The sequence below is a fragment of the Podarcis tiliguerta genome, assembly GCF_965153285.1.
Source record: "Podarcis tiliguerta genome assembly, chromosome: 5".
Lineage (NCBI taxonomy): Eukaryota > Metazoa > Chordata > Lepidosauria > Squamata > Lacertidae > Podarcis > Podarcis tiliguerta.
In genome coordinates, this window is record NC_139538.1 from 59,745,718 (window position 1) to 59,766,514 (window position 20,797).

Here is a 20,797-nt window from a genome sequence, read left to right on the forward strand (position 1 = left end):
GAACTCACTTGCCTGCTTGCCAGGAACAAGTATCCCTTCCCAGTCTGGCAGGTGACTGCGCTTCTAGGAAAAGCCACACCCCCCCTTTTTTTTATTTGTGGAAGAAAGGAGTGATGGTATCACTTCTAAATGCTGTGGCATATGTTCACACAATCCAAATGGGAAGGGAGAGAAAGGAAGGAAGGAAGGAAGGAAGGAAGGAAGGAAGGAAGGAAGGAAGGAAGGAAGGAAGGAAGAGCCTGCCTGTAGGAAGCCAAGCCCAGTACTTTCCCCTGTAGCTAGGACTTTATCCATGAATGCATATAGTTAAATGCTATGAGTTACTGTGCTGGGGAAAAATACTAATGATTTACCTCTAAATACAAAACAAGAGGCATGAAAGATGTGCACAGAGGGGGATTTTCCTATGATGACTTCTTTACCTGCAGAAGTCTTCCCTGGGAAGGGGGAGGTATGCATGGAAACACTATGATGACAATTGTAACATGGCTAAACCAGATTTCATTGGGGCAAAGGTGGTGTCGAAGGACCTGATGGAGCCACTATATTATTCAGCCTACCTGTAGGCTTATTCATACATTGCACTGAATACAGGTACAAGGCATCTCTACACATGTTCAGGTGTTAGTTGGTGTGAAAGAGTGTACACTGGTTGATTTATACAGCTGGACTGTTGTGTACAAAGATTGTTAAAGTGATGTGAGTGTCCCCGTATGTTACTGATTTGACAAGGGAGCCAACTGGCGAATGCTGCTTTGTCATAGTATCCAAGCTCTGAAGGTAACCTATAAATTAGCTCTTTCTTCTCTCGTGAATGTAAGTAGCTGTAAAAGACTTTCCCCCCTTGTTCACCTCTTTGTTCCACCCATTTGGAAATATTTCCTTGTGAAATGATTCTGCCAAATGTTTAGGTATTACAAGAAGATCCAAGCGCCAAATTTGATGCATTGAACTATTAGATCTGCCTACCTAAACAGCAACACAAGGCAGTATATTTCCAAAGACATTCTCAGCAGGGCTACTGAAAGAGAAGATATATGGGTTGTTTCAAAAATAGATTTTCTTATGCTCATACAGAGTAACATAAATCAGCTGGCACCTTATTGGCCATATTAAATTGTAATTAAGAAGCAATAAATCATCATTCAGGGTTTTAGGTGCAGGAGGGGAAAGACTTCTTCAAAGCATTAGACAGACCGTTTTTGCTATGAAATCCTGTTCCACTATTCACGAGAGAGAGCCATAGATGGTCAAGGAGAAAGGCACTTATAGGTCACAAAATGTGTCTTGTCAAACTGAAACTGAATCAAAAATTATAAAATGTGAAACTGGATCTTTGTCATGATGGTCTAGAGAGAGCCTTGCACAATCACTGAGGTATGTGCAGAGCACACATACATGTGAATTGCAGTATCTCCATGAAGACAGCAAATGGATGTGTCTGCCGATCTGCCTCTTTGAAATAAATACAGCAACACCTGTGGGTGAGTGTTCTGTAAATGGGTCAAATGCGAATTGGGCATCCAAATCCATTCTAGAGGGCTGCAAAGACTAGAATGCATCCTTAGAAATTCACCAGGAGAACTAAGTTCATTCTTATGTGATATGAGGGTTGGGTATCCTCAGGCCTGGAGGACAAATGTGGCCTCCAGACCTCTGTCTCTGGCCCTTGGGAGACTCTCTCTCTCCAGGCCACATCCCTTTGCAGCCTCCTTGACTGTTTTTGTCTGGCTAGAGTGAGCCCTTGAACTCCGACCAGGCTCTTGCTTAATTGGGGGGGGGGGGATAGAAAGAATTTTGTGGATGTGTGGAAACTAACCTATTGCACAAAGTTAAACTTCACAATTGCTTCTCTCTCCACATTTTTTTCTGGCTCTGCTCGCCACTGGCATGTGGCCCCTGGAAGCTTGTTCAATAGGGAATGTGGCCCTTGGGATGAAAAAGTTTCTCATTCCTGTGCTAAACAATTGGAAGAATACCTAGTCATCTGAATTGTACTTGATTTGTGTATTGTAACATCATTAAGCATTTTAGCGTTTTATATATATATTACTATCAAACGATAGAAGGCTATTTTAAGCAGCCAGGGAAAGGAAAAATTCAACTATTTCTCCTATCAAGTCACTTGTAGCTGTTGCATCTAACACTCAAGGCTAGAATTTTGCTAGAAGCCCACTCATGGGGTGCTATGTATGTGGTTGTACCTGCTTGCTCTTTGGAAGGATATCTTAAAGGGGTAGCTAGCCTATTCATTTGGAGGCTGCAGAGAGCAGGCAGGTAGCCACAGTAAGACTGCCGCTAGCTCACAGGTGGATCCCACCTTTATCCTTCCCAATGCACCTGAAGAACAACAGCCTGCTAAGGAGCCAGGAGGTTTGGCCAGCTAGCACCATGCACAGAAAGGAAGAGGAAGATCCATGGCGGTAGCTGTTCCCTAGGGGGAACCCTACTCTTTTAGAGGCTGCTGTGGGCTGTGGCTCAACAGCAGAAAACCAGATCCAGTGGAGCAGCCCCAAAGCTCATCCTAAGTGATGGTTTGTGGATGGGCTTGTTCCTAGATCTGAGGTTAGAGTGAGGGGAGAGGGGAGATAAGTAACTTGGCTTCCACAAGGAGACTATTAAAGCCCATTTCAAATGTAGCATTTGATTAAAGAAATGTCTCCTGAACCAGCTGCAGTTCAGGTTTTACAATCTTTCAACTGGGCTTTTCCCCATCTCACCTAACTCCCTGGCTTTCACTCCCACTTCTTGTGCACCGTAGGGAACCGCTACAACCCAAATACATAATATTGCATGGGGCTGGCATCTTTGTGGGGTGGGGTGTCAAATACCTACCAAGATGCGTTCTCTGCACAACACAGCGAAAACCGTCTTTATTTTAAACATCTGTAAGCTGCAGCGCAGCACTCAAAGCAACATACAAAGTTTTGTCAATGGTCAAACAGCAGTTTAAAAAGCTATATCCACCTGTTGTTTTCTCACTTGATGATTCCTGGCAAGGACTTGATGTAGCTCTAATTGACATGGGAATAATTTCCCTGGCGAGGGGGGTGGGGGGAGAAACACCCTTTGTAATGCAAACATCTGCCAGATTGTTAGCTCTAGTGGCCAGTGTGTTGCTGTAGCAATAAGCCACCAAAGTTTAACTTGGAGCTAAAAGCTTTCTGGTAAATCACCAGTCTTCCCTAACTACATTAACAGACTAAAAGAATAAACATCACTTCATTGCTTTGCTACCCTGCACACCTAATCAATGGCTGGATCCTCTAGCCCACTGTTAATTGGTATCTACTCTGTCACAGTTCAGATAATGTAGATGGAGGTTTTAGCTCATTATTCTTTTAATCGTAGCTGCTCCAGCTGTGTTTGCACTAGTGGGGGCATAGCAGCTTTCCTTGTTTGTACCAGTTCGTGGATTAAGGGCAGAACCCTTAAGTATGCACTGCTGTGACGCAACCTCCGTTTGTTTCTGCATCGTTTGAACACAAGTTGTACAGCAGCAGCAACATTTTGGGGCGGCGGCGGGGCAACACGACAGCTTCCCTAATTGGAATGGGTCTTTCAGAAGGCAGATACCCCAGGTCTCTTGTACGTTGCTTTTGCTACAGCCAGACAACTTCTACACAAAACTTAAATGCTGATCCTATGAGATGCAGGCAACTCTCAACTTACACCAGGGTTACATTGCAGGGATCGCGCCTAAAGCCAAATTCATGTGCAGTCAAAACATACTGAGTTCAATGGCTGGTAGGATTGCCAATGTCTTTTTTCCACCCAAGCAGCTTCGGCTCTGAATGCACACAAGTTAAATGTGCCTAAGTTTCAAGTTACCTGTATATCACTTCTTACTCCTCAATAGCCCTTTCATTTAAACTTCAGATGAAGATCTGAATCAAAATGCTGTCAGGTGGTGCTCAGTTGATAAGTGCTGTCTTAACAGTGGTTGTCCTAGTTCAGGAGCAGCCAGCACAGTTCCTTTCAGGTGTTTTAGACTACAATTCCCATCAGCCCCAGCCAGTATAGCTAGTGGTTGAGAATAATATGGGAGTTGTAGTCCACAACATGTGGAGGGGAACCATATTGGCTACTGCAGTGCTTGTATTTTGGGGAATCCCTTGAATTCAACTAGAGAACTCCTAGCTCTGCAACTTCTCCCATTTGTTAAAGCCAAACTGCAGGTGCTGATTGGGAAGATCTGCATGTATCATTTATACTGCAAAAAGATTGTCAGCTGTTTCATAGGAAGCCAAATGAAAACAGATCCACCAACGTTGAGCAAATTAAATGTGCAGCATCTCTGTTTTGGCAGGCGAGGAGTTCTGTTCTGTCAATCACAGAGAGAAAGAGAAAGAGGACACAGCTTATCTCCACCCTCTTTCATGCCTGTTAATAGACCACACAAAGTTTTTTTAAAAAAATAATAAATATTTTGGCTGTTCTGCATTTTATTGCTTCTTGCTGCATTTCGTTAATCAGAACCCAGGGCCCAACCTGCAAACCTTTGCAGCTGTTTTCAAGATAGTTCCCTACAGTAAATTTGGCAGTGGAATTAGTCCCATAAATCATTCCTTTCCCCCTTAATTCACATGAATGTATGGAAGTGTCAGTGGAAGGGTCACAACCCCTGTCTGTAAATTTGTAAGGCTGCCTACACATTGGTGTCCAGTCCTGGCTGTCATTTTGTGCTTTTAACATGCAGAGGTGCCCTTTCCCCTGCGTTTGTTAGAGCAGCTGTCCTTGATTGATTTGCCTGGCATGAGGGTGGGGTTTGACCTATAGGGGGTTGGCCTTTCTTTCTATAGTGCTTCAGGCAATGAAGCAGGAAACAGCAACTTTTCCATGGAGTGGGCAGGTCTCTTCTCTTAGGAATTGCTAATCAGACTTTCTGCCCTGGTCTTCCACTGTGGCCGAGATGATCAGGTTAACTCCTTGTCCTACGGATGGAGACAAGGCATGTTTTTAGCTGACTTCCTGAGTTTTCTTTTCCATTCTGCTGCTTTGGGGGGGGGGGACAGAGTATTGCTTCCTCTCTTTAAAACTGTCCCATCCATTACTCAAACCAAGCAACTTCCTTTGAAACTGCATTTCTGTTTCACCATTAGAAATAAAAAATAGACATTCCTGCACTGAAATGCATAATAAAAATAGCAATTGTCGTCAGATTTTCTTCTAACTATGCAAGGACATGATTGTATCTATGAAATCCCTTGGCATTATGAAAGTGGTACCATTAAGTAGGACAGCAGAACCAAAGCTAGGACCTAGCCATTTTTAATAATCTGATAATTTTTAATAGCCATGCTCTTAAAGGCATCCAACTCAAAGTGGCCACGAACATAAGAAGTTGCCTTATACAAATTCAGACTCTTGGGGCACAGTTCAGCTAATGCGTCACACTAGCAGAAGCCTGAGCAAGGACTTTTGCTAGATCAGTGGGGCTTTCTTCATTGCACTGCTGTGCTGGAACATAGCTGTCTGGACTTCCCATTTTAGTTTTCCTCCCTCCCTCAAAGCTGCTGAGACTAAAGTGAAATCTCTCTCGTGATTTGGCTGACCAGCATGATGTAAACAATCCAACATTACTGGCACAGTATGGAAGCTACATTATGACTTCATTTTGAGAGAAGGTAAGAAAGCTGTGGGGTCAGTTGAAATGCTGCTTCAGATGACTAACTATTGGGGAAAGATAGGATGTGGAGCCCCAGGAGCAGAGGGACTTATAGGAGCTCCCTAAGAGAAGATTCTAAACCAGGGATGGAGAAAGCCTGTCTTAATTCCCATCAGCCCCAGCCAGCATAGCCAATGGTCAAGGATGATGGGAGTTGTAGTCCAATAATATCAAGAGGGCCACAGGTTCCTCATCCCTGCTCTAAAGGTTTGTCTTCCTACCACATTTGACTCCTCGGGGGCAACCTGCCAGATCAGGTGACAACCTCTAGGGTACCATATTCTCTCCCCTTCCCATCTTCCACCCATCCTTGAAGAAGTACCTTCACTCTTATTTCTTTCTCCCCATTCTATTTTTTTGGAGCGCCCTACTTTGTCTGTATCAATTTGGGGTGGTCTAACATGAATTGGGTTACAAATGACATTTCAAATAGACTTAATTAGATGTTTATGTTGAATTATCAATTTGCATCAATGTAATTGGTTGGGGAGGGTGGGGGATCACCATCTGTTTAATTACCTATTATTCAAAAAGCATACAGAGGGCAAATGTGACTCCCAAAAGTCGGGAAATCTCATTTATTTCTTGGCAAACGTTTTGTTACATGAAATGCCAATCAACTGATGATGGATTTTCTGACCCGGCTACAAAATAACTAAAAGATTAATTAAAGACCTTCCAAGATTTTATAAAGTGCACCCAATCTAATTGAATGCATTTTTTAAAGGGATGTTCCCTTCTCTCCCCCTCCCCCAACTTGCCCACTGCACACTTCCAAATGGGCACCTGCTGTTTGTCAGGCTACATTGATGAGGGAAAGGAGTCACAGACTTAGCTGTTCAGAAAGCTGATATGCTGGCGCCATTGCTCATCCTCACCTCCTGGCCTCTTGGAGGTGTCAGGTTGGCAAGGAAAAGGGGCTGTTAGCTGAGAGGGAACTATTGATTGAAGACATATGAGTATTTATGCAAATATGACTGATGACTTTGTCAGATAAACCTCATACTGTTTTCAACTTAGATTTCTTTCATTGGGTGAAAGCCTAAACCACGTCCCACTTGCAACCTTGGCATTATCATCCCCATGTTCTAACCAACTGAGCTACTGGCTCTTCCTTCACTTTACCTACCTAACTACTTTGGACCATAATGCTTCTATGATCCTAGGCAGATACCATCTGTGTTGCGCATGAGGCAGCACAAATTGTTTCTGAAGGAAATACAGATAGGTAGACATGCTCTGTTTCCCACCGCTTTTGATTAAATCTGGTCAGTATCATGTTTCATACAGTCAACAATTCAAAACTATTTATCCTTCAGCAATTTGATAGATTAATGTCACTGTGGGGTTGTTGTTTTTTCATATGCAGAACCATAATAAACTATTATAACAGTATGCTAATTTATTTCTGCAGTAATTCAATAAAATAAGTTGTTGTTAAGCTTCATAGTTGAAAATGTCAAAGTAATCTACAAATGGAAATGTCATCCAGTCTTGCTATGCAGCAAAGATTAAGTGATCTAATGCCTTTCTGAGTATCATTAATGCCTTTGATCCAAGTGTGGCAAATTGAAGAAAAGCCGATGATCTATGTTAGGATGGCCACAGTCTCCTGTATCATGCCAAGGTGTCAAAGTTTGATATCTGACCTGTCTGCTCAACAGTGGGGTGTTTAGGGCAACTTTTCATACCAAGTGGGCCACAAGAGTACTTTGACATGGAACCCGCAATCCGCACACTGCCTTGTCATGTGGGAGGAGGCTAAAATTTGACACACCTCAGCCCTCATGCTGCCTTCCCACAGCAATAAGCAAGGCGCTGGGCTTTGGGAAGGAGATTCAATCTCTGGCAGGGTCCTAGAGCTGTCCTACCTTCTTCCTAAAGCTGGGAAAGCACTAACTAGGCTTTGGGAATGAGGAGGGAGGACTCTAGGACCATGTCTGAGCCCTCACGCCTGCTTCCTGGACTCAGTGTATCCTTTGGCTTTACTTACCATGACTCCCTGGAATGGACACTTAAATGAAGAAGTTGACTTACAGGGTATCAATCCCCACCACTTCATGCTTAAGTGTTTACACATGTGCAGCCCAATCCTGTGCATAGTTATGCAGAAGTAAGCCCCAAAGTTGTGATACGCATTTCAAAATTGGGACTGCATAAGATTGCAGCTTTAATGTGTAACCTGACAGATGCTGTACATGTTTATGGTATGAGTTCTTAAGAGTCGTGATAAGGGCAACCTTATAAAGCAACTACCGCCTGCACTTTTGCTCATACATTCTTCTACACTGGGGCTTTGCAGCAACAAATCATGCAGCGTCAACTTGCAGAAGTTTATTTATTTTTAATTACTTATTTTTTAAAATAGTGTGGATCAGTTTCAATGTGTTTTTTTTGAAAGAAAAGTGGCAGCATGGATTTAAAACTTAAACTTTATGGTCCTTTTTAAAAGGGGTTCACATAGGCACCCTATATTGTACAGGATGAATTACTGCATTTCCAGCTCTCTGTTGTCTGGCATCTTGTGCCAGTGTCATTTAAAACAAAAACAAAAAACCCCACCTTTGTTGCATGTTTCTGGAGCAGAAGTATTTTCTGGGATTTGTTTAGCCTCCAGCACAGAACAATTAATTGTGGTAAACAGAGAGAATTGACTACAGTTGACCCCTATTCAAACAGCCTTTCACACTGAACAAAAGGCACAGCCGTGTGGATACTAATGTTGTCACCAAGCTCTCCTGAGGTGGTCTCCCTTCCAGCAGAAATGGTAAATTAATGGAGGCCTGACTGGTACTTGTGGTCAGCCAGGCCAAAATTACTTATATCCTATTATCCATCTGTAAGCAGTTGAAAGAGGGGCCTTCTATTAAAATGGCGCGTCCGATGGGAAAGTTCCCTATTCATTTATTCTCAGCAGCTACTCCATGACACTTGTTGTTGCTTTCCATTTTCATTTTCTAGCTGCCTTCCCCCACCCTCTAAGGTAGTTTGTGTCCCCTCTTTCCTTCCTCCTCTCATTGATGTGCTCTTTGCACCTCAAATAATGACCAGTGATGTAGAACACAGTGGAGTTTCCTTCCATTTTTGCCGAAGCAAAGCAAAACCCGTCCTGGTGGGGGGGACGGACCTCAATGTTATTCTTGAGTTGGTTTGTCACTGAGGAGAAACCACTTAATGACTGTCCTACAGACTTTGTATGTAAGTTTATTCCATAGCAGGTAAAACTTCATAACAAGAGATCTTGAATTCCCACTAGAACCCCCTGCCCACATATCAACTGCTCCCCAAGCCCTTCTTACCTACTAAGTATAGGCAAGGTGAGTCCTTGCACTAAAGAGAAGAACTGTTGTGACAACTCTTTGGATCCTGTGCAAAAGGGCAGCAGAAAACCATTTGCTTGTGTCCCCACCCACCCCATGATATTCCCTAAGAACACCCTTTATGTTGTGCCCATTCTAAAGAATGAGATGAAGTCATTCCAGTGGAAAGGGTAATGAGGAATCTGATAACTCAGCACTAGCGCAAAATGGCTTCTCTGAAGCATAGTTCTCGCCCATAGCAGATGTCTTGGAGCTGAGCTGCTTCAGATTGCCTAGGGGGTGGGAGGTTGGATTGCTTCTGCCTACCCCCACACCCAAAAGAACAGCACAAGGTGACTGGTATTAGTCCGAACTAAGCCCGTTGCTTTCAGGAATGGACAGAAAACTTGAGCAGTTGACATGATGGTCACCAAATGGTGTCTTCAGAGCGCACAAGTGCTTGTGTGGCTCCTTGCTGTGCATTTGAGCTGGGGGCAATGAAGCAAGCTGGAAGAGGAACACAAGTGGAGGAAAACACATGATGAGTTCACTCAAAGACAAGTTAGAGCCCATTATAGGGCCTGCTCTGGGACTGTGGTCAGCACCAGCAAATGAACTGTTACTGGTCGTCACAGCTTACTGTAGTTGTTAGCACTACTGGCAGAAAAGGAGTATCACTAAATTCACAACTAAGGCTAGGAGTGCCACAAAGTCTGTAATTACCCTACGGCCATTAGGCACAGTGTTGCTTCCTTGGGGGTTGAATTAAGTGGGACTTACTGGTAACTTCTGAGTAATATGCAGAGGTTTTCACTGTAATCACTGTCACAATCACTGTCACTCCCCTGCCGTGAAGGGATCCCCCGTCACTGGAAAGGAAAAAACTCAAGACGGTAATTAACAGACGGGGAGGCCAGCTACTCCTCTGGAAGGACGCCGAGCTTTTCATCTAAAAAAAAAAAAAAAAAAAAAGGAAGGAACCGAAGCAGCTACAACCCCAAGAAACATAAGGCAAGTTTAACTCGATAATCATTCCAAGGGGACTTTTCTCTTTGTTATACTGCCTAGCTACTTTACTGGTTACGTCGTGAGGCTGCTGAATGAGGGAGAAAGAAAGGAGTTATAGTATGAAAGCCTAGGACCAGCAATACTTTCTAACATCTTAAATGACTAACACCTCACAAGCCCCGATGTAAATTGCTGGAGAAATTAGCAAGTTGGTGAGGTTGGAGAGGTTTAGGAGGTAACTTCCACAAACCGGCATCTCTGCTATTACTTACTCCAGCTTAGAACAAAAGATAAATCGCCGACAAGTAAGCACCCTCTACCATATACCCATATATACTCATATATCCACTATGGTCCTCACTAGGAAAAAATACAAGGACCAAGGAATTTTGCCTAACTCACCACAGAGCCCGATGGAGCGCCGAGAGAGACAAAGTAAAATTATCAGCTACTTTCCCCAAGAAGACTCGGGTAGGAGAACTCAGAAGGAGAGTATTCTAGATGTAGCTATGCCTTTGCCACCCACAGTGCTGGATTGGTCAACACAGCTAAAGGACTTGCAAACAAACAACAAGAGGACAAACTATCCAACAAATCTGGCCCAAGAACTTGCCATAGCAGAGAATGCTACAAAGGCTAATACAGCCAACACACCTGATGCTAATCCGCATTTGCCATCGCGGGAACTTGGAAGTAACCTTTCAACCTATTGGTTGAAAGCCAATGACAATGGAACAGAAACGCGAGGTGATTATCTTCGGGAGCAGATACGCCAGATCTCTACGGATCTCCTTAACGTCAAAAAATTTTTAGCAATAACAAACGGGCTCCTCCTGACTCTAGTGGATAATTTCAAACAACATGTGAGCGCTTCAGACCAGATTACAAATCCCCTAGCCAGCCCGGATCCACCATTGTCCACCAAACCCCGGAGGAAAAAAGCTGAGCGTAAGACGAAGAGAAGCAAAAATATGAAAAACCTAAGGCGGCCTAAGACAACCCACCGTACTTGTAAAAAATATTGGCAGAAGCTCTTTAACCTTCTCCCATCCCTTTCCACAAGTGGAACAAACAAATCTAACTCGAGTGCCACCAATGAGACACGTAAAGTAAATACATCCATAAAAGAATCTAAACCAAGTCTTGAAGAATTAACTCCGAGCTGGGACAAAGGACCTAATCCATCTACAGTTATACCGCCTCAGAGTCCTCTTATGGCCAGCACAGAATCTGCAGACAGAGGTGCGCTGGCGACCCAAACTATTAAGGGGAACCACTCCTCTCAAGTTCGACAGATGTTGTGTCCCAAAAGAGAATGGAGTTTAGTCCTAACCCCTCAAAAGCTCGTCTTTGCTAATTACCCCAAACCGCCCAGATTTTATGTAGGGTCGGACCGTATAAACCATTTCTTGTCCATTATAAGTGGCATTTTACCGGGGGTAGTAAAAGCAACTGACATAGCCGCTATAGAGTATTTACATCAAGATGATTGCTCGGTACGAGCATTGATTACTTTTTTAGACCACAATCTGGCCAGTTTTATGTTTAGAGCTAAAAACCTATTCAAAAAAGAAAGAATAGTCCTATTAAGAACATTTGAAAACAGAGCTCCTTTAACCTCTCTGATGGGGCCCAAGGGCATAGGAATGGAAGTTCACAAAAGGGAAAAAACCAACCATCAAAACCATCAAAATAGAAAGCATAAGTTCCAGCAGGATCATCTCCATCAAACAGTACCAAATGAAAAAAAGGAAGCCCCACATCCAACTGGCGCCTGGCCTCTCACGTGTGACAGTGAGGACTCCGCTTGGGAGGAAGAACTCTCGCTGATAAAGCGTTTCTGGTCACTGCATTCTCCAGCTCAAACTGAGATCTTGAAAAGACTTGATTTACTTAGAAGCAGACTAGTAAAAAAGGATGACCAAGGTGAGACAATGAAGGACCCTTATGTGCAGCCCATATCTCCCAAATGCCTAGTGGATAAGAAGACAGTGGGAGGCACCTTCAAATGTGTAGACGTGGAATTACAATCTGAGCCCCCTGTGATGTACAATAAAGTAAAACCTAATCAATGTGTGAAATCTCAAAGCTCCTGGCACAGCTACCTTAAACTGTCTCCGAATGAATTAGCTTCCCCCCCAACTCCAAAATCTAGCCCCAATTCACCAAGAAGAGAGGATCAATACACTCTCTCCAAGCAGTCATCCTCGAAAAGAGCCAATGGGTGTGTTTTTTTAGACACCAAAGAACTGCTGGACGTGGTGGTGACATAGATCCAGCTCCCCGAAGGGCCCGGGGCCTAAAAGTGCTGTCTTGGAACATTGCGGGTTGGCACGCCAAGAAAAATAACCAACAATTTATGTGCTACCTTAAACAATTTGACATCATCTTCTTTCAGGAGACATGGCAGAACGATCCCATATTTCTCAATGGGTATAACTGCCACTACCTGCCTGCCTCTCCATCTCTAAAGGGCGGCAGATCTAGTGGCGGCCTAGCTTGCTTTATTTCTACGGAGCTGGCGCATTCTCTAACAGCCCTACCCAGCTGCAATTCTTTAGCAACAGCCGCCCTACTTAGCCTCAAGAGAACTACCCTTTTGCTGGTCAATGTCTATATTCCCCCAGGCCAAAAAAAACCCGTTGTCAAGGCTACATGGGCTGAACTAGAGGCGTTTTTAGAACCTCTTGAATCTACTTACCCGTCTGCCCTGACTATTGTGTGTGGAGATTTTAACGCTCGTATAGGAACAGATGACATCAGTCTATACACTCACTTCAACCTATTTATGGACCCTGAAGAACAGACGGATATTGGTGCGACACGACTGTCCAAAGATAGCAGAAGTAATTTTTCAGGTCTCTGCCTAGTGCAGGCTGCCAGACGGAGGGAACTGCTGATATTAAACGGCAACATAGAGGGGGATCGTCCCGGGGAATATACCCATTTTTCCAAGGCAGGGGGAAGCGTTATAGATTATATTCTAATTTCAAGATTTGCCCACAGCTTTGTAAGGAAGTTCCAAGTAGGCCACAATACTCTGAGTGACCACCTACCTCTAATCCTAGAGCTTGCAGGTCGGCCTTTTGACTATTCCATTGCCGAGCCACAATATATACCCTCTGTAAATTTGGGTATACTTGCTCCCAAAAGACTCAAATGGTCCCCAATATTGAATGAAAATCTAACCCTCCTCCTTCAGTCAGCGGAGTTAAAGCTTATTCGATCCGCTATTGTGACAGGCAATTCAGTAGATGCGATTATGGAACGCTTTAAATTACTTATGGAAAGACTGAAATCCAATTTAACAACAGCGATACATAGCTCCGCTACAAAGAGGGCAAAGAACGGAGCTAGCTGGTTTGACTTGGAGTGCAGGCAAACAAGGAGACAAACGAAATCAGCCTACCAGAGATATAGGAAATCAGGGACTGCCATTCTACTTAATGCTTATATTTATCTGAGACGGTCCTACAAACAATTATTAAGGAGAAAGAAGTTGGAAGCTGAACGAGCCGCATGGCAAAGTTTGGTTAAGGCATCGCACGAGAAAGATACTACTTGCTTTTGGCGAACCATATCTGGTCTACTGGACCAGGAGCGCACTAATTCCATCTGCACAGTGGAACCAATGGAGTGGTTGCGCCATTTTCAATCTTTGTTCTATGACCAGGAAGTCCAACATTACAAACTATGCATCCAATTGGAGGACCTACCTCATTGGCCATCAGTAACTGTAAAGGAAGTTGAGAACTTAATCGCACAATTAAAGAACAATAAGGCCCCAGGGAATGATTACATCCCTGCCGAACTTCTGAAGTCCAATATGGGCTGGTGGGCCCCCCTGCTGGCCTCTTTATTTTCTTGGATTGACTCAACGGGTCTACTTCCAGATGGTTGGACAGAGGCAATAGTTATTCCAATCTACAAAAAAGGACCCATGCCAGACCCGGCGAGCTATAGACCAATCAGCCTTCTGCCTATACCCAGCAAACTATATGCCAAACATCTTCATATTAAGCTAACTAGCTGGCTGGAAACCGAAGCTATTCTAGCGGAAGAGCAAGCGGGTTTCAGGCAGGGCAGATCTACTATAGACCATTGCTTCACCCTAGCCTATTTAATTGACAAATATGCCAAAAAATCCCGTGGGGTGCTATACGCAGCCTTTATTGATCTAAAGGCTGCCTTTGATTCAATTCCACGTGCAAGACTCTGGGACAAATTGAGCACATCAAGTATAGACAAAAGACTATTATTTCTGATCAGCTGTTTATATAAAGACACGGTGCTGCATGTAAGAACTTCGTTAAACGGCCACCTTATAGGACCAGTTCCTGTCAGCAAGGGGGTCAAGCAAGGTTGCATCCTGGCCCCAGTTCTATTCAACCTTTACATCAATGATATGGTCAACTGTCTGTCATCTCCGGACTTCCATGCCCCCAAACTGGCTGACAAATCAATATCCGTGCTTTTGTATGCTGATGATGCGATACTCCTATCTCGAACAAGAATAGGCTTAAATAGGCTCATAGGTGAATTTTCAGCATACTGTAGGAGAGAGCAACTGGCAATAAATTATCAGAAAACCAAAACCATGGTTTTTGCAAGGAAATGCAGACAGTACAGCTGGAGGATGGATGACCAGATAATTGAACAGGTTAAAGCCTTCAAATATCTGGGTATCGTTTTCCAGTCGACCGGGTCCTGGGATGCCCATCAAAAATATGCCAAAGAAAAAGCAGCTCAAAGTATTAAGATGCTGTCGCGCTTTTTCTACACGAAGGGGGGCAGATACATCCCAGCAGCCTTTGAAGTCTTCCAAGCAAAACCTCTGGCGCAGTTACTGTATGGGGCACAAATCTGGACGGGGAACCACTGCTCCAGTCTTGAAACTGTTCAGTCTAAATTCCTAAGGCAGATATTCGGCGTCCCCTCCTGTGTTCCAAACGCTGCTTTACGACTCGAGGCCTGCCTTCCATCTGTAGAAACTCAGACCTGGCAAAGAACACTCAACTATTGGCTTCGTCTTAATTTAAATCCATCTGGTCTACTGCCTCTAGTAATGCAAGACCCTCATAAAAGCATGTGGTTCAAAACTGTGCATCAAAAACTCCTTACATGCGGTCTGCATTCGCAATCCCTATTATCAATGGGCCTCATTAAAGCAAAGAGTCTAATAGGCCAGCGCCTGAAAGACATTGAACGGCAAAACAACCTGACTATCTTAAAGAAACTGTGCCCATGGTATACCTACTATCACCCTTCCCATTTTGACTCTCCAGCTTCATATTTGTTTAAATTAACCATCCCAAAATACAGACGTGCCTTTACATTGGCTAGATGGGATGTTCTTCCCTCTGCCGTACTCGAAGGTCGTTACCAAAAGACTCCATTTGAAAAACGACTCTGCCCATGTAGAGATGGTAACACGGAAACAGTGTCCCACGTCCTCCTATCCTGCCCCCTTTACAAAGACCTAAGGAATGAGATTATTACTCCACTCATTCTCCCCAACCCTGGCCGCTCACAGGACATTATACTGTTTTTTCTCTTATCAGATACGGATAGTCAGACAACAGAGAAGGTCGCGAGGTACATCGAGAGAGCTATGAAATTGAGGGCCACCATCTGAGTGAAAGACTTGTTCATCTGACGGACCTTCTTCTGTTTGTTCTTATCCTCCTTTTATTCTCATTTTATTTTATTTTTAATTCTTGCATAGCTGTGGCCTGTTGGCTTTGCTAATAAAGTTCTGATTCTGTCACAACATCTCTACTTCTTTATGGGGTAATGTTTCCAACCAGCACCTCTGATTATCACTGGTAATATAATTCCAGTGGCACATATGCCACAAATGCCATTTAATGAACTTGGAATGTTTTCTGATTTAGTCTCCTGGAAGCATACGCTTTGTCAACACAGGGAAGAAAAGCACCCCTGCTATTACCCCACCTCTGCTGCTACTGGTATGTGCTGATCATGGGGCATTCGACACAAGAAGGCTTAAGCAACCCTTTCAAACCACAGTAGAGCAGCCTGCCTTTGCCCCGTGGTTGCAACGGTTTGGTGTGGTCTTAACTCAGAGTTCTGTGTTGCAAACACGACCTCAAGTGCAATGATAATGTGATGAAGGTTTGTTAGATTAAAAGGTATAAACATCACCTCTGGTAAGGACAGCTTTATTAATGAAGGCAAATTATATCTGTCCATCTGAGGCACCTGCTAAATGTTCATTATAAATTATGGCTGTGGACGTTGTGATGAGTTTCATATTGTCGCCAAGCTTGATCGCCTTCCCAAGGGATTGTATGTTTACTTAACAGCATTTTTATTGTAATTGTTTGTTTTCTGCCGGTGGCAAATCATTTGTCTATGTTCACAGCACGTATGTAATAAGGGTTTTTATATTTTTCTTGTTCCTTCCTGTACTTTCTGTTGACTATTTAAAATTATTCAATCAAGATCCATAGGAAGTGTGTACAATCCTTGCGCAAACCTGTCTCTCCTCTTTGTAAAGTTCATTATTGTTATGTAATTATTACTACTACTATTATTATTAAGGAGAACACATTTTGATAGGTAGAACTGGACTCAGCAATGCTGATTACCCATCTCTTCAGCTGCTTTTTTGACACATCCAGTTTCACTCTGATGCTCTCACACTTACTGGCAAGATTCATTGGAGGTTAATTAAATCCATCTTCAAAACAACGATGGGCCAATGAGCCATATCCTCTTTGCAATACTAAATTAAATGATGCCTTTGTTTCTGTCTCTATCAAGGAAGGGAGAGTGGGCTTGAATGGACTCGTTCTTGAGCGGGCTTGCGGCAGGGCCCTAGAGGGGCCTAGCCGCATGTGGTCACAAACCTGCTTTTAATTTGTGGCTACAGGAAAGGAGGACACAGTTATCAGCAGGCATGTGGGGTTTTGTTCACCATCAAGATGTGAAAGATGACACCATTTAGGAAACAGAGAGAGAGACTTTCCTCTCAGCAGGATATAGCATGCAGTTCCTCCCCTGCTTCGGATGCAAATTTAATACAAACCTGGTTACGGAGCAGAACAGAATATGAACGATAACTTCTGGCATCGTTTGTGGCCGTAATTAAAAGTGTACACAAATTAAACACAATTACTGCGTGCTTTCTAATAGGGCTGAGCGTCATTAAACTAATTAATAATGCAGCCGATGTGCTCTGTGCCGCTGCAATTGTTCCAAGGGTATGTTTTATGCCTTGCATGGTGGCAACTGGCAGCTGGGGACTCAGCTGGCACTGGGTGACAAAGAGTGAGAGCAGTACCAGTAGCGATCGTCTCGGCACCATCCGGGGTAGAGCTGGGTGCTGCCGCCACACCTGCCATTCATCACCTAGATGACAGCGATTGTGATAGATGGCTTTTCGGAAGCTTTTTCCCCCCCTCCTGTGTTACTGCCATTGGGTTTGTTTTATTATCCTCCTCATTGTTATTATTGGTCTCAACTATATACTTACATATATTCCTCACCAGGCATATTTGAAAGCAAACGTAGGTTTAGTGAAAAGAGGCCTTAAAAGGCATGCCTGACTTCATCAAGAGTGATCTGGGGAAGATGTAAACCGTTGCCTTTTCTTCTTTGTAGGAAAATGCACGAAGCACGTTTTTCAGCACGTCATGTGCTTTAGAATTCCTGCAAAGAAAAAGGCACACTTGGCTGTTGGTTATGATATCAGGAATTCTTACACCCTGCCGCACCCCCTGTGGATAAGGCCCACTGAAATTAGGGGAACTGTCTTCCGGGCGCAATGTTTATTGACCAGAGTGCTGTCATGTTTAGAAATGACTGGACAGGGGGGTTGCTGGAAGCAGGCGAGCTGCTTTTTGTTCAGCACACTGACAACAGCTACTCAATTGTCCGATTGTTCAGCGCTGTCATCTCCCCAAGTTTCTCCCTGACAACAGGTGGCAGGCACGGATTGAGAAATCTGTGGCGGCGTATCTATGGTAATGGCTTCACACATCTTAAGTGTAGGCTCACTTGACGTTTCACATATCGGGGCTGGTTTCTATGACTTCTGTCACATTGCTGCCAGTTGCCTGTGGCTGGAACCCACACCAAAGGGGTAGCTTCTGAATGTGGATGAAGGCTAGCCATTTGCTACCGTTGTCATGTGATACCTGGCTGAGCTGATGCAGCGGTGTCTGAGGTGTTTATCTGATTGGGATGTAGCCTCTGTAGTGTGGGATCACTTTAACCCTGGAGGGCTTCCAGACAGCCTTTGTTATTTTTATACGGGCAAGAGCTGAATATGTGTTTTACTTGATTTAGATGTCCATTGTGACACATTTGACATTCTTTCCCTGGTGTAATTGGACCTGTTGATTCCTTGGTCTGGTTTACAACTTTCCTGTGTGGTGGAGTAAGTTACTGCTACCCAGCACGGTGATTCAAATACACTGAAGGGGCAATAAATACCTGATTGTCTCTGTAGCGAGAGCAGCTACTTCATTATTGGTCTATCTAAAGCATGATGGTTCACCGTACTTTTATTAGCGCCAAGTGTGGTGCATTTTTCTTAATTGCGAAACAGCTTATTCACCCCATTGTTTTCAAATGTGTATCAATATTTAAGACAGTTTCACTTCCTTCTCACCCCCTCCCCCCCCCCATCAGTTTTGCTTCCCGGGTTGTTCTATCCCCTACTGCTCCTAATCTACTATAAATTTTATATAATTTCTTTCTTTTAATTGCCTGTTTCCACTGTTGCATACCTATCCATCAGCAAGTTATTGAACTGTCCTTTCCAGTAAAGAAAAATTATGGATTTTGTCCACCTTCACCAGTAAAACAGCTTTTTGGAAGGAAACTGTAGAGACGAAAGATCACGCTGACACATAACATCGTAATTCAGACCTTCAGATGAAATTATCTTTCAGTCTTAGCTCTTTAATGGTGTAGGGCTTTTTCTAAAAATAAATAAATCTCAAGCTCATTCAGCATGTTCTCAGCTCAGCGGTATAATGAGACTGCTCTGTTAGCAAACAGGCCTTGTCTCCTGGCAGCTACTTCTCACTAACCTAGAAATTGGAATATAAAACTTTACAGAGCTCAAAACAATTACATGAAGACCTGGGTTGTTTTGCTGCCTCTTGAAGAAAAGCCACTGGACAAAACACAGTAAAGCTGCAGTGAGGGGGGAAAGACCATCTATATTTTGCATCTGCTGTGACCTTTGAACTTTCTGCTTATGGACATGACCACCACAGTTCCTCAGAAGCCCACAGTAGGGTTGGCTGTGCATCCCGCTTTACAAAATATAGTTTGTATTTGAAGGGCTGGCAGTCCTCTCTAGGAAAGAAGTGTCTTATCTGAAGAGCTGCCCAGTTTAAAGAGACAGAGCCATAAGAAGGGAGGTAGAAGTCATTTAGCACCTGGGCAGCACACAGGGCACGTGATTAGAGTCTCCTCCTCCAATATGTTGAAATATATTGATTGTCCATTCAGAATCGTATTTTGGCTTACATGACAAGGCTGCACCCTCCTCTTGTAACTCATCCACCCCCAACCGACTGGTATGTGCCCACCCCAGTTCCCCATAAGCAAACATCCATGTTTGGAAGGGGAAGCTTTCAGCGTACCTACTGTGGTCCCCCAGGTTGTTTGAATGGCTTAAAACTGTCCAAATCATAATTTTCCACATCAGGGGACATACCTTGACACAGCCGGTAAAAATAGAAAATATTAATTGAATTGTAAAGAAGATAACGCTATAAAACTAGAGGAAGTGTGCCCTCTTTTTCCAGCCTATTTGTTGCTCCTAGAAATAAACTGTGGTTAGACAGTGTTCTCGAAGCTACAAACATGAATCTGACCAACTGCGGGTAGCAGTGGAAGACAGGAGTGCCTGGCGTGCTCTGGTCCATGGGGTCACGAAGAGTCGGACACGACTGAACGACTAAACAACAACAACAACAACAGAAATAAACTGTAGTATGGTAGAATAACACATGAAACCCATATGCAACTTCTTAACGGAAGTCATAACATCTAAGCGAGAACGCTTTGATAAATGTTGTACTGGACTCATCAGCATGTTAATGAGTTAAAGAGTGGGTCCTGCAAGCAGGGATTATAGGATCTTTATCACATGTTGTTTATCGGAGCAACACTTAACAGTTTAGGACAGCATTATTCAAGGAAAAAGAAGATTTGTTTCAGATACTGACATAAACATCTCCTCATAATAGTGGCTTTTTATTTACTGCATTGCAATGCACCATAAGCTTAGAAGCACAACAGATTCTTTGTTGTGTCTCAATACTGCTTGTACAGAGTGATGTCAGTCAATTTTTGACCTATACAGTCTGGTGTTATTCTCAACAATCAGTAATAGATTTTTTTTGTGCTCCCCTAACAACCCAGGGGGTAGGCCAATACAGTTCTTGAAAACGATCATTTGCTTTTATGGTGTCTTCCTCTAGGAAGTACGAGGTAATGACCCTCATGGAAATCCCAGCTGAATCCATTCATTTCCTTCTATTGACCTCTCCCAGCTTGTCTTTTATTATTTCCTATTAATTTCTACTGGCTTCTATTGACAAGTGGATTTGGAGCTTGAGAAAACTAGTATCCTAGTAGTTCTGGTCATCCTTTTTCCTTATTCTCAAAATTTAGATACATAAAAAAACCCCTAGATCCGTTTTCCATTTCATCTTAGTATGTAGGCCAGGGACAGCCAATGTAGGGCCATTCAGATTATGTTGGACCCAACTCCCACCACCCCCAGTTGATGGTCATGGGAGTTATAGCCTGACAACATCAGGAGTACCTGGCGTGC

At 43.5% G+C, this 20,797-nt stretch overlaps 1 protein-coding gene across 8 annotated transcripts in view; it reads left to right on the top strand.

The window, feature by feature from the left end:
• The window catches only part of INPP5A (inositol polyphosphate-5-phosphatase A), a 237,897-nt gene that overhangs the window by 155,016 nt on the left and 62,084 nt on the right, over positions 1-20,797 (top strand). The window lies entirely within an intron of this gene.